This window comes from Bubalus bubalis, chromosome 11, assembly GCF_019923935.1.
Source record: "Bubalus bubalis isolate 160015118507 breed Murrah chromosome 11, NDDB_SH_1, whole genome shotgun sequence".
Classification (NCBI taxonomy): domain Eukaryota; kingdom Metazoa; phylum Chordata; class Mammalia; order Artiodactyla; family Bovidae; genus Bubalus; species Bubalus bubalis.
The window spans coordinates 74,778,786-74,791,974 of NC_059167.1; the positions used below are offsets into that span (position 1 = coordinate 74,778,786).

The following is a 13,189-nucleotide window of genomic DNA, read 5'->3' on the forward strand; positions in this document are numbered from 1 at the left end:
TCTCTGAAAACGTTATATAGTATTTCAAGAGAACCCCATTATATCATACATTGTGCTTTCTGGCCAAACTTTTCATTTCGCTGTCAAAAGGAAATCTGATAAGTTCCTACCTAAAATTTGTGTGACTGAATCTCTAAAGTCTACCCGAATGTATCCTATTTCAAGAGTTATTTCTCACTGAAATAATCAAGGCTGTAAGAGTCACAGGCAAAAGACTTAAAGGCGAAAATCACTTCTTCCAACTTACAGATTTTACAAACACACCCCATAAGTATATTTTATAAGCTTTAAATGGGAGCCCTGCTCAGATGCATTTCAGACGACAGTTTCCAGTCTTGGGCATTAAAATATTGACAGAGCATGCAGAAAAATGCAGAATGTGACAAATTACAAAAGATACAGGTCTAGTTTCTTCAACAAATAAATTACAAGGGGAAAACGGTGGGAGAAGGGGGAAAAAAACCTATTGATTAAAAGAGCTTAATGGACACATAACCACTGTACTGTGGGAACTTATTTGTACTCTGATCCAAATAATATAACTAGTGGGAATTCTCTGGCAGACCAGTGGTTAAGAATTGATGCTTTCACTGCCATGGTCTAAGTTCAATCCCTGGTCAGGGAACCAAGATTTCACAGGGTGCATGACATGACCAAATATACATATCAAACAATTTAACTAGAAAAAAAAAAATCATTTCTAATACCATTGAAGAAATGTGAACAATAACAAGGTATTTTCTTATATTAAGGAAATATTTTATCTGCTTATTGTTTGGTATGATACAATTATTTGTTAAATATTTTTATCTTTTAGAAATAAATATTGAACTATTTATTGATGTAAAGATATGATGTAGGATTTGCTTCAAAATCATAGGTGGAGAGGACTGGTAGATAGAGATGAAATAAACTGAGCATAATTGATGATTCCTGAAGCTGGATGATAAGTATTTGGAAATTCATTATATAATTCTATCTACTTTAGTACATGTTTGAAATTTTCCATAATAAGAATTAAACTAAAAAATCATGCATATAGAATCTAAAGATACAATTCAAATGAGTAGGCCGAAGATTATAAAATCTTTATGAAATACTATGAAACTTGTAAAACACATTAAAATAATCCATTTGTACAAGATGAGTTAGACTTTACACTTTTATTGACATGGGAACAGGACATGTATACTGCAGAAAATTAGGAGGGAGAGACAAGCCAAAAAATAAAAACCCCAGGTTCCCATCACCTAGGCACACCACTATGAACACTTTGCTGTACATTCTTTCAGATCTTTTACAATGTTTATATTTATATATACTTTTGGTAACCAGACTTTTTCATCAATATTCTCCACCTCTGCTCTTCAGTAAATTTCATTTTCTACAGCATCCAGACTATTTCCAAATTTCCCTAACTGATCCCCAAAATTTCCTTTAGAGTTGGTTTTTCCAAGACAGTATTCAAGACCATGCATTATATCTCACTGCTTGTCCATTAAGTCTCTTTGAATCTACCACAACCTCTATTTTTATGACATTTATTTACTGAAGAAGGCAAAAGGACCCACATTCTGTCTGGTTATTTCCTTGTGGAGTTAGTATATTAATGTATAGGAAATAGTGGATAAAAAACATTTTTAATCTAAATGCTCAATAGACCTGAGTTAAATACTTTTGGCTAAAATACATCACAGATGGTGAATAACATATGATAAATGGCTGAGCCATGAGTAAAGTGGGAAAGCAGAAAGTGTTAGTTGCTCAGTCATGTCCAGTGCTTTGTGACCCTAGGGACTGTAGCTCACCCGACTTCCCTGTCCATGGAATTCTCCAAGCAAGAATACTGGAATGGGTAGCCATTCCCTTCCCCAGGGGATCTTCCTGACCCAGAGAAGACCTGGCCCAGGTCTGCATTACAGGCAGATTCTTTAGCATCTGAGCCACCAGGGAAGCCCCAACATAAGTAAAGCTAAGACTAACCAATGAGTTTGTATCATGAAGCCTGATCTACCCACCATAGTGAGGTTTTTCCCTGTTACATCAAGCAAATTATCTGTGTGGTGTTATTTTGGTCCCCTACAAATTTCAGGTTTCCCATCAACCATTCATATATCAAGTTTAAAACTAGTCAATAATCCTTGCCTGAATCAAATTTTATAAGCTTTCATGAAGCAATGGAGTAAGCGACCTTTCAAGATCACTTTCAGCCCTCATATGTCATCATAAACCTCCTGGACAGCACAAAAAGATGGCAAGCCATGTTATAATCTAGAGATCTTGAAGGCTGCCTGAAACCTAATGTGAAACCTAACGTGAAACCTGTCTGAAACATTCCTGAAAGCTTCTCAGAACCAAAAGATGCTGGCAAATTAAAGATAAATGACTGAACGAGATCTGCTATATAAATAACAAATGCCAGGAACATGTCAAAGAAAATACCTTGCAACTGATGAGAATCTGGTAGGTTGACTACAGCTGAAAGTATCTGCAGGGTTTAATTTGGGAAAATTCAATATTCTTTTGTTGACCCACTGGGTAAGAAGAGTTCAGAGAGGCTTCTCCAGTTAGTAGAAAACTTTGAACACAGATATAGCCCTTAGCAAAAATGTAAACCTGAGCAAAATAATTAGCTCGATGTGAAAGGATTATGATCTGAAAACCCAAGGAACTATTAACCAGAAATAAGCACTGAAATGGGAGACTGGAGATCTAGATAGAATTAATGATCCTGCCATCACCATCATTTAATATTTACAAAGTGTTTATAATAGCTTGGGCCTTGCTGCTGAATGACTCACTAATCCCCAACTCAGAAGAATCACTGAACAAGAATCTCATTATCTCCACCTAAATGTGGAGACAAGAGTCATCATTAGCCTCCATCACAAGAGGGTAGTAAGAGGTAATAAAGTTTGGAAGACATCTGATGTAACTTAGAGAAAGGTATATCTTAAAACTCCTAGAGATTTTATGTTTACTTCATTTTGCAAAAATCTGGGACAGGATAAAATTTGCAAAATCCCATGATGGGAGAAAGGACAGAATAAATAAGAAAATACTGATGAAAGCAATGTGAAAACTAAATAGGAAGGCATCATTATATAAACATTATTATGAAATGCCTGGTGTATACTGTGTACTATAAGACATTGATGAAAGAAATCAACAATACAAAATGAATGGAAAAGTAGTTCATGCTTATAGATCTGAAGAATAGTTAAAATGTCCATACTATCCAAAGCAATCTACAGCTTCAATGCAATTTCTATTAAAATTACAATGGCATTTTTCACAGAAATAAAACAATCCTAAAATTTGCTTTACCGTCTGAGCTACCAGGGAAGTCCTGAGGAAACACAAAAGACCCCAAAGAGCCAAAGCAAACTTGAAAAAAAGAGCAAAGAAGGAGGCATCACAATTCCTGGTGTCAAACTATATTTCAAAGCTATACCAATCAAAACAGTATAGTATTGGCATAAAAACAGACACAGTTCAATGGAACAGAATGAAGAGCCCGGAAATAATCCCACACACATATGGTCAATTAATTTATGGCAAAGAAGCTAAGAATATACAATGGAGAGGGAAAAAAAAGTCTCTTCTTTAAATGGTGATGGGAACACTGGCGAGCTACATTCAAAAGAATGAAACTGGGCCCCTATCTTACACCATATACAAAAATTAACTCAAAATGGATCAAAAACTTGAATGTAAGCTCTGAAACCATAAAACTCCTAGGAGAAATAATAGGTGGTAAATTGCTTGACATCAGTCTTGTAAGCAAGTTTTTGGACTTGACAACAAAAACAAAAATAAATAAGTAGGATTACATCAACCTACAAAGCTTCTGCACAGCAAGGGAAACCACCAACAAAGTGAAAGGCAACCTACAGAGCGGGAGAAATATTTGCAAATCATATATCTAAATCAGCTTCTCCTTTAATAACCGACTTTAAAAGCAGTTATAAAATAATAAGTGCATAATTATATTTCTGTATGTTATAAACCCAACAATAAGGCTCTTGCAATAAAAGCTATAAATATATGCTTACTCCTCTTTCTTCTCTCATAGTCTTTAAAAGACATAAAATTATATAAGGTAATAATTATAACAAAATATGATTAGCTTTGTGACATATAGAGGTAATATACATAAAACAACAGAACAACAAAAAGGGGAAAAGAGGAATAGAGCTCTATTAATGTCTCTATATCTCACTGGAATTAACTTAGTTGATGAAAATTCTAAGTTAAAATATAAATGGTAAGCCCTAGAGCAACCACTAAGGAAACAACTTCTTTAAAAAGTGGAGGGAAAATTAAAAGAATTAAACTGTTGCACTAAAAATATTCACTTGGTGCAAAAGAAAGCAGTAAAAGCGGAATAAAGGAAAGATATACATGAGACCTGTAGAAGAAAAAAAGTAAAATGGCAGATATAAATACCCAACTGTGTCAATAATAATATTAAATATAAATAGATTAAAGAAGGAAAAAGGGAAAAACAGGCAGAATAGATTCTTTTAAAATCCAACTATATGCTGTCTACAGGAAATATGTTAGATTCAAAGATTAAAATATCATTAAAATGAAGTAAAAGAATGGGAAAAGATACTCTATGCAAATAGTATGCAAAAGAAAACTGGGGTGGCTATACAAATTTCAGACAAAATAGACTTCAAGGAAAAACTGTTACAAGAGACAAAGAACATTGTTCAATGATAAAAGGGTCAATCCATCAGAAAGATAACATTTAAACATACGCTGCTAACAAGAGAACCTCACAGCATAGGAAGCAAAAACTGACAGAATTACGGGGGAAAATATTAATAGTTCAACAATAATATCTGGAGACTTCAACACCCCATTTTCAGTAATGGCTAGAGCTAAACACAAGGTACCAATATACACAGCAGAACCAATAAGATTTACTCACTGAAGATGAGGTCCTATTTTTCTTATAACAATAATTTACATTAACTTACAACAACTTAAATTTAATTGGCCAGCCTATGAACACTATGTTTGATTGACATTATTTTTAAAACATCCTCTTACTTTCTTTTTTCCAAAAAAGCAACAGTCGATATTTAATGCTTATCTTTATCATGAAGAGCTTGCAGATAAGCCAGTATAATTTGGGACACTACTAATACATACCTATACAACATATCCTCTTTAAAGCCTTTTATACTTGGGAACCTAGTTTCTGAAGGTCTCTGTTCTACTTTCTTCTGGAGTAAATGAGTATAGAAAAGGCTTTCCTGATTTGAACCTAATAAGGAAGTTGAAAATAATCAATCACACATTTTTCAACAACCTTGTTTGTTCCTCACAAAATGTAATTATACCACAGGAGGGACGGAGTGAGATAAAATATATATATATAAAAGAACCATATTTAAGGAAACTCCCCTACAGAAAGTCACTGAAAACTAATTTCAGTAATTAAGCTAAAAAGTCAAATACAGCCAACCAAAATGCTACAGTGTAACTGGAAAATTATATTAATTCATCGTACTGTAAAATTTTTAAATGTTATAAAACTCTAAAACTTATCATTAGTTAATAGTCTAGTTGACAACTTTTATATCTGTAACTCTATTAAGGTCATTTTTATCTTACATAATCATTGGGTCATAACCAGAAACTGATCATAGTTCAGAGTTCAAGAACAGCTTTTAGTATTAGAAAAGTGTGCTTCAAACTTAGAGAATGAACTTATTGCTACCCGAGGGGAAGAGTGATGGGAGGGATAGTTAAGGAGTTTGGGATTGACATGTACACACTAACATATTTAAAATGCACAGCCAACAAGGCGGAGAAGGCAATGGCACCCCACTCCAGTACTCTTGCCTGGAAAATCCCATGGACAGAGGAGCCTGGTGGGCTGCAGTCCATGGGGTCGCTAAGAGTCAGACACGACTGAGCGACTTCACTTTCACTTTCCACTTTCCTGCATTGGAAAAGGAAATGGCAACCCATTCCAGTGTTCTTGCCTGGAGAATCCCAGGGACGGGGGAGCCTGGTGGGCTGCCGTCTATGGGGTCGCACGGCGCTGGACACGACTGAAGCGACTTAGCAGCAGCAGTAGCAGCAACCAACAGGGACCAAGTGTATAGCACAGGGAACTCTGCTCAATATTAGATAACAACCTAAATGGAAAAAGACTTTGAAAAAGAATAGATAATGCTGTACACCTGAAGTAACACAACACTGTTAGTCAACTATATTCCAGTATAAAATAAAAAGTTTAAAAAAGTGCTAGCAAAAATAATTTTTATATCATTTCAAGAAGCTAAATTTTAATAGATGACTGAATAAAAAATATACTATGTATATAGTATACAGGTATACCAAGAAGGATATTTCCATTTGTCATTGTGTATTAAATAAAATACATATTGGAGCATGATCATATTTGAAAAAGTTAGTAAGTGTAATATATGGCATATATACATAAATTATTTATTGAGCCCAGAACAATGTACATAGCATTAGAGCTCCAAATTACTGTGGCTATTAAGAACTAGGAAAAAAAGTGATCCAGACTATTGAAATTCGACGGTTTTTCCAGCACAAAAACTGTATAAAACCTCTTTTCTTGTCCCTCCTTATGATCGGTGTATGCGAAGAAGAGGCCTCTGAGAACAGAGAAAATGGTAACCCCACCTTCAAAGCAGCTGTTCAATGACACTTCTCCACAGGGCTCCTCTTTTACCCTGCTGCTGTTGCTGCTAAGTCGCTTCAGTCGTGTCCGACTCTGTGCGACCCCATAGATGGCAGCCCACCAGGCTCGTCGTCCCTGGGATTCTCCAGGCAAGGAGACTGGAGTGGGTTGCCATTGCCTTCTCCACCCCTTTCACTCTAGTCCTTATATTTTTCTCCAGTCCTTCTATCTGTCTCACCTGTGTAATTGTTTCCAAAATTGCCTAAAAATAGGAGGCAGAGAAAGCGAATTACCATTTGCTGGCAGCCCACCTAAGAGCTTGAGAGTTTATTGCTTTCATGACTCAAGGGCAGTCTGGGAAATTAGGCTGCAGTAACTTTCACTAGGCCAACTGGTGATTTTAAACTATCTTTTGTGTAAGTCCTTTTATGGAAGTCCTTATGGAAAGGAGGATGGGGGTGGCAATAGAATGAATCAGTTTCATTTTATCTGCTTTACAACTTGAGCTCCATTTAAGAATTCAGGCTAAAAAAAGGTTTCAAAGTTACCAAATTAATCCACCTTGTAAGTCCCAACTCTCAGGTAAAATTCCACAAATTCGATTAACATCAATGGTTTTTTCCAGTAAAGGCACTAAACGTAATTATAACCAAGACAATTTGCTTCTTGCTATGGTTACAATCTCAATCACACAGTAACTAGAAATCCAACTAAAAGGCCTTCAAGTAAAAACTTTGCTTTATCAAAACATTTGACTAAGAGGTTCTCTGAACACAAAAATAATCAACCTTCATATGTAGAGTGCATGTAGACTGAGCATCCCTGGGTAAGTTCAGTGTACAAAACATACCCTCCTCCACCACAGCCACTGACAGCTTACTCTGCCTAAGAAAGCAAGCGGCACTTCAGGCACACCAGCCTCTGTTCAGTCTTCCCAGGGATTACACTGCATGGGTTTAACTGGAAACAGCCAGGTTTTCCTTTTTTTAATTAATCTGTCTTTACTGAAGTATAGTTGATGTACAAATTACAGAGTTTAAAGTACACTGCATAGTGATTCACAATTTTGAAAGGTTAATATTTCATTTATGGGGCTTCCCTCATAGCTCAGTTGGTAAAGAATGTTTGCAACGCAGGAGACCTGGGTTCATTTCTTGGGTCAGGAAGATCCCCTGGAGAAGGAACTGGCAACCCACTCCAGTATTCTTTCCTAGAGAATCCCCATGGACAGAGGAGCCTGGCAGGCTACAGTCCATGGGGTCGCAAGAGTTAGCAACTAAAATCACCACCACCATTTCATTTATAGTTATTGTAAAATATTGGCTATATTCCCTTTGCTGTGTAAGATATCCTTGTTCATAGCTCATTTTATACCTTTTAAACCCCTGCCCCTATCTTGCCCCTCCCCGCTTCTTCCCTCTCTCTACTAGTAACCTCTAGTTTGTTCTCTACAGGCCAGATTCTTTCTGACTGTCTCAGTAAAATTTTCACCTCACTTCTCTATCAACACAAGGTTGGTTTCCTTAGTTACTGAGGTCTTAAGGTCATCATCTTCCACTTTCCAGAAAAATCACAGGCCACTAAATAGCTGTTGTTTATCTGGCCAATTTTAAGACACTCTCCAAACTTTCAAATCACCAGAGAGAACTTAATTAGTAAAGAATTATCAATCTAGAAAGAACCTGGGTAGCCCTGGCCCACCTTCTGCCCCCAGGCAAGATCATGTAGATGTCACACTGGGCCCATCTACCCGGGTCTGCGTGTTCTCTTACCTAAATTAACCATATTTCCTCCTTCATAACAACAAAGTTCTAATTCCTTAATCATTATCATTGATTATTCTACATTTCTAAAATTCTCCATGACTGTACAGAAGAGATGTAGTCAGCAAGAAACTGATGATTCAAGAAGCATCTGATGTATGAAACCACCTTTCCTACAATGACACCACCTTGTATCTATCAAAACTCATTCATGAAATTATCTTTAATTTCAAAGAAGCCCTGGAAGACAGAAAAGACCTTACTTACACATAATCAATTACATGTATACAGATGAAATACAGTTGAAACAGGTCATATCCACTCCCAAAACTTACCAACCACACAAAGTTCACAAAAATGTATCCATGGTAACCTGTTCATGTTAATCATTGGAAATAGCAAGATTCACGAATGGGGAAATGACTTGATAGTAATAAGTCACTTATAGTTAAAAGCAATAAAAATGACCAGAGACTGGGGGGAGAAGACACATATAATCAGCGACATGAAGAAAAACATGCAATTTAACAGGGAAGTTGATTAACATTTGCAAAAATTGTTGGAACTGAAATAAATGATGATGTCAATGAACGACAGACTGATAAAATGTGAAAAAAACTACAAACAGGTGTGATTTAAATCTTATGCTGTCTGTCCTTGTTAATTAAAGAATGAATGCCACCATCTGGTAGAGTACACTTCTCACACTGCCTCACAACTCAAATAGACTACAATTTTCACTGCACTTTCCATAGTGACTTTCAAAGTTACAGCTGTGAGGCTAGAAATCTGTGTGCCTTCATACAAGTTCCATATGTCACCTCATTCAGATCCCTTGACTGAATTACAATCTTACTTTCCTTGTGGCCAAAACCTATAAGCTTAACTAGGTCAAATTTCCTGAGATAAAAGAACACTTTTTAGCTGTTCTCTCTTTAAAGACAAGGGCTTAACTCAGGCCCTACTCAGCAAGAGCTGTTTAATTTGCCATTTCACGTGAAAGAACAAATGGACCTAAGAGAATTCTCTTAAGTCCCTATCATATATAATGCGGGGCAGCCCCTACACACCCTGACCGAGTGAGGAGGAATGAATCACCTGAAAAGTCGTCCTTGGTGCATATGTCTTATCTGACACCTAGATGAGCGGATGTATGCTTCCATCGCTTGCTTCCCACCATCTGAAGCTCCTCTTTTGAATTTGTCCTCCTACTCAGTTCTTCCCTGATGAACAGAATCTGGACACAATGCATAATATTTCTCTTTTGTGGGCATGCTGATTTTTCTTTTAACATTACAATCTTTTATCTTCAAGAGCACTTACACATGACAACGTTAACCTGAAAAGGACGCAGGCCCGGTCAGTCGGCTCCCTGAGCGTCCACAGAATTCGGACGACAACTTCTACATCATATTTAGAGATTTCAATGGCAAATATTCTGTGGATGGCACTGAAGACAAGTGCCTGCGTTAACCATGAGCCCTGCATTCGCCACACAATGCATAACATTTGCAGGACGCTCAAGCTCCCATGCTCTTCTTTTCAGGCTGAACTGCCTTTTCTGTTCCTCTGCCATCAACATAACGACATCATGAGTCAGATCAGATCAGATCAGATGCTCAGTCGTGTCCGACTCTTTGCGACCCCATGAATCGCAGCATGCCAGGCCTCCCTGTCCATCACCAACTCCCGGAGTTCACTGAGACTCACGTCCATCGAGTCAGTGAGTACATATCAGTAAAAATCCTTTCCTTCCCACCCACAGTGCTTTAACCAAAATTGAGAAATGAGACAAAGAAAATGCACTTTCCGGAGGCAGAGAAATTCGCTAGATGATTTCCCCTGTGAAAGGACAGCATGCTACAATCTGCATTTCTCTTCTGTTCTCTTCAAGTGTGACCTTTAGGAAGCTCTCCCAACATTAGGCAGGAAAAAACTTTAATTAAAAGAAAGGGCAGCAAAGACATGTAAGGAAGGGAGAGAGCTTTTTACCTGGCATTAGAGAAAGGTGGATTTTCTCAAAGCTCTCAATCCACAAGGACAAGATGCAAACCCCAGGACCAGGATTATGGAATGCACACAAGCCGCGCGCCTTGAAGCTGGGCCGCGGCACAGTGAGCCTGAATAACCGTGTGTGGTAAAATTCTCTTGGAGCTAGCAGTACTGACATTACTTGTGCCTCCTCTTTGTAAGTGTGAGACTCTCTCCGCCTCATAGAAATGCAAAGCTACGCTGAACTCCACCTTGTCTTGATCCCCACCAGCAGTGTGGGTCTTCCTTTTGTGGAGGAAGCACAAATTAAACTCACAGTATTGCTCTCCTCTAACAGGGCGACCTGTGAGTGGAAAATCTTCATTGAAACTCTCAAGAGGCATAAATATGAAAAGCCTCTTAGAACATGAGCTGTAACCTTGGCAGAAGGAAACTGCTGTCTCTTCCCGTAATATGCTAGGCAGAAAAAGGCCCATCTGCCCCCAAAGAGTAGCCCCACTGGTATGTCTAAAGAGGCAACGCTGACAAAAGCAACTTGAAATTCAAAGCCCTCCCCTGAGAGTAACACACTGTCGACATCACAGTCTAGATGAGAAGAGAAGAGAATGTCGGGAGCGTGATGTATCATTAAGACAGTTCTGAATGGGCACTCAGGGAAAGCCCTAGAGAACAGAAGGGACAGAAAGAAGGCCCTGGGTCTGTCCCAAAGAAAATGTCGGTTACCAGCAAGATAAAGCTTGCTTCTTTCTGCACACCACCCTCAAGACCAGCCTTCAGGCGTTATTCACAGCAATTCAGTGCACTAAAGGTTAAAAAGGAAAAGGGAAATGCCTCTTATTATTTCTAATGGTCCTGAAGTCACTCAAAAAACAGTAAGATCCAGAGTGGTAGATTTTGTTAGCTGAGGCACACAATTCACTTGGAAAGACATCTCAGGGTTACCAGTGTGCAGAATAGACAAGCTCTTCTCTCACCACTGGAGAGAGCTGATGACTTCCTCAATGCCAAAGTATGTCATGCGAAAAATAATAACCCTCTTGGTCTGGAATACTTATCTTTTTAGGATCTGATAAAACTCTAATTAGATGGTCTCCAATAATTACTCCCTTTTATCAATTTCCATATAGTAAAATACAAAGTTTAGATAAATGGAGTCCAGATAACTACCAGCACCAAGATACAGGGCAGTCCCACTGCCCCAAAGTTTTCCAGCACACCACCCTCGAAGCTCTCTCTCTCTCAACCTAGTACATTTGCAGTGGATTCACGTGCTGTTCTGAGTAAAAGTGGTTCATCACTTTTCACCACGAACTTCTAGTCCTTCGTATAGTTCGTGTATTCATTCACCAGGTAAAGAAATCTTTGGTTGTTTCTGGCTTTTGGCAATTACGAATAAACAATCACCATACACATTCAAGCATAAGAGTCTCCATTTCTTCGGGGTAAATACAGACCTAAGAATGGGATTGCTAGGTCATATGAAAAGTTTAACCTGATAAGAAACTGCTGGGATTTGGTATTGTCAGGTTTTTTGAAGCCATTCTAACAGACATAGGGTTTCCCTGCCAATGCAGGAGATGCGGTTTCAATCCCTGGGTTAGGAAGATGCCCTGGAGAAAAAAGTGGCAACCCACTCTGATCTTCTTATCTGGGAAATCCCATGGACAGAGAAGCCTAGAGGGCTACAGTCCATGGGGTCATTAACAAAAGACTCGGACACCACTTAGTGACTAAACAACAGATATAAGGTGGTTTCTCTTTGTGGTTTTTACTTTGGATTTCCCTAATAACAAATGCCGTTGACCACCTTGTGCTATTTGTCATCAATCTATTTTCCTGGGTATACCATCTGTTAAGTCTTTTCCCCATTTTTAATGAATTATTTACTTTCGCATTGAGTGTTGAGAGCTCTGTTTTCTGGATACAATCCCTTGGTTGGATATGTGATTTGAAAATATTTTCTACCAAGTCTGTGGCTTTTTTTTTTAATAGAATTTATTCTTTATTAATAAAGCTTTATTAATAGCAATTTTAGGGTCACAGCAAAACCGCATGAAAGGGAACAGCAATTTCCCATATAGCCCTGTGTAGCTTATCTTTCTATTTTCTCAACAGCATCCTTCCCAAAGCAGAGGTTTTTAATTTTCAGGAAGTCCAACTTAGCTATTTCTTTTCTTTTGCATGTCATCCTTTTGGTACTCTATCTAAGAAATGTTTGCCTAACCCAAGGCCACAAACATTTCCTCCTATGGTTTCTTCTAAAAGAAGAATGGCTGTCTCTGCATTCATGTCAAGATACTTTAATTCATGGAGGGAGCAGGGTTATAATGATTGCTTTAAAGTCTGGCTCAGAATGCCATGATCTGAGTCATCTATGGGGCTGGCATTTGTGAATTGTCTTTTGCCTCAAGAATTAGTCACATTTTCCTGGTATACTGTAAAACTTTGGCTGCAGAATAACATTCTGAATATGAAGTTGTTTAGACTCTGGGTCCCGTTAAAAATACTCTGGAGAACGTTATGGTTTTGTTTGTTCCATTTTATTAGGCAACCAATCTGGTTAGCTTCAGACAATAAGTTCTGTCTCATCCTCCGTGGGCGATAGTTCAGTGTCTTCTCAGTTCTCGAGGTTTTTGCTCCTCTGCTGCCTCCATCTGCCTGCCCCACATGCACTTCTGAGTGAGCCTGTCTTTGGCCGTTTCATGCTCCAAGAGGATCCCCCTCCAGCTCTCTCCTCCCTAGGACTGTCCCAACCCTCTGG

At 38.1% G+C, this 13,189-nt stretch overlaps 2 protein-coding genes across 3 annotated transcripts in view; one reads left to right on the top strand and one right to left on the bottom strand.

The window, feature by feature from the left end:
- AVEN (apoptosis and caspase activation inhibitor) overlaps positions 1-13,189 on the bottom strand; it is a 193,393-nt gene that overhangs the window by 154,123 nt on the left and 26,081 nt on the right. The window lies entirely within an intron of this gene.
- CHRM5 (cholinergic receptor muscarinic 5) overlaps positions 1-13,189 on the top strand; it is an 86,317-nt gene that overhangs the window by 27,225 nt on the left and 45,903 nt on the right. The window lies entirely within an intron of this gene.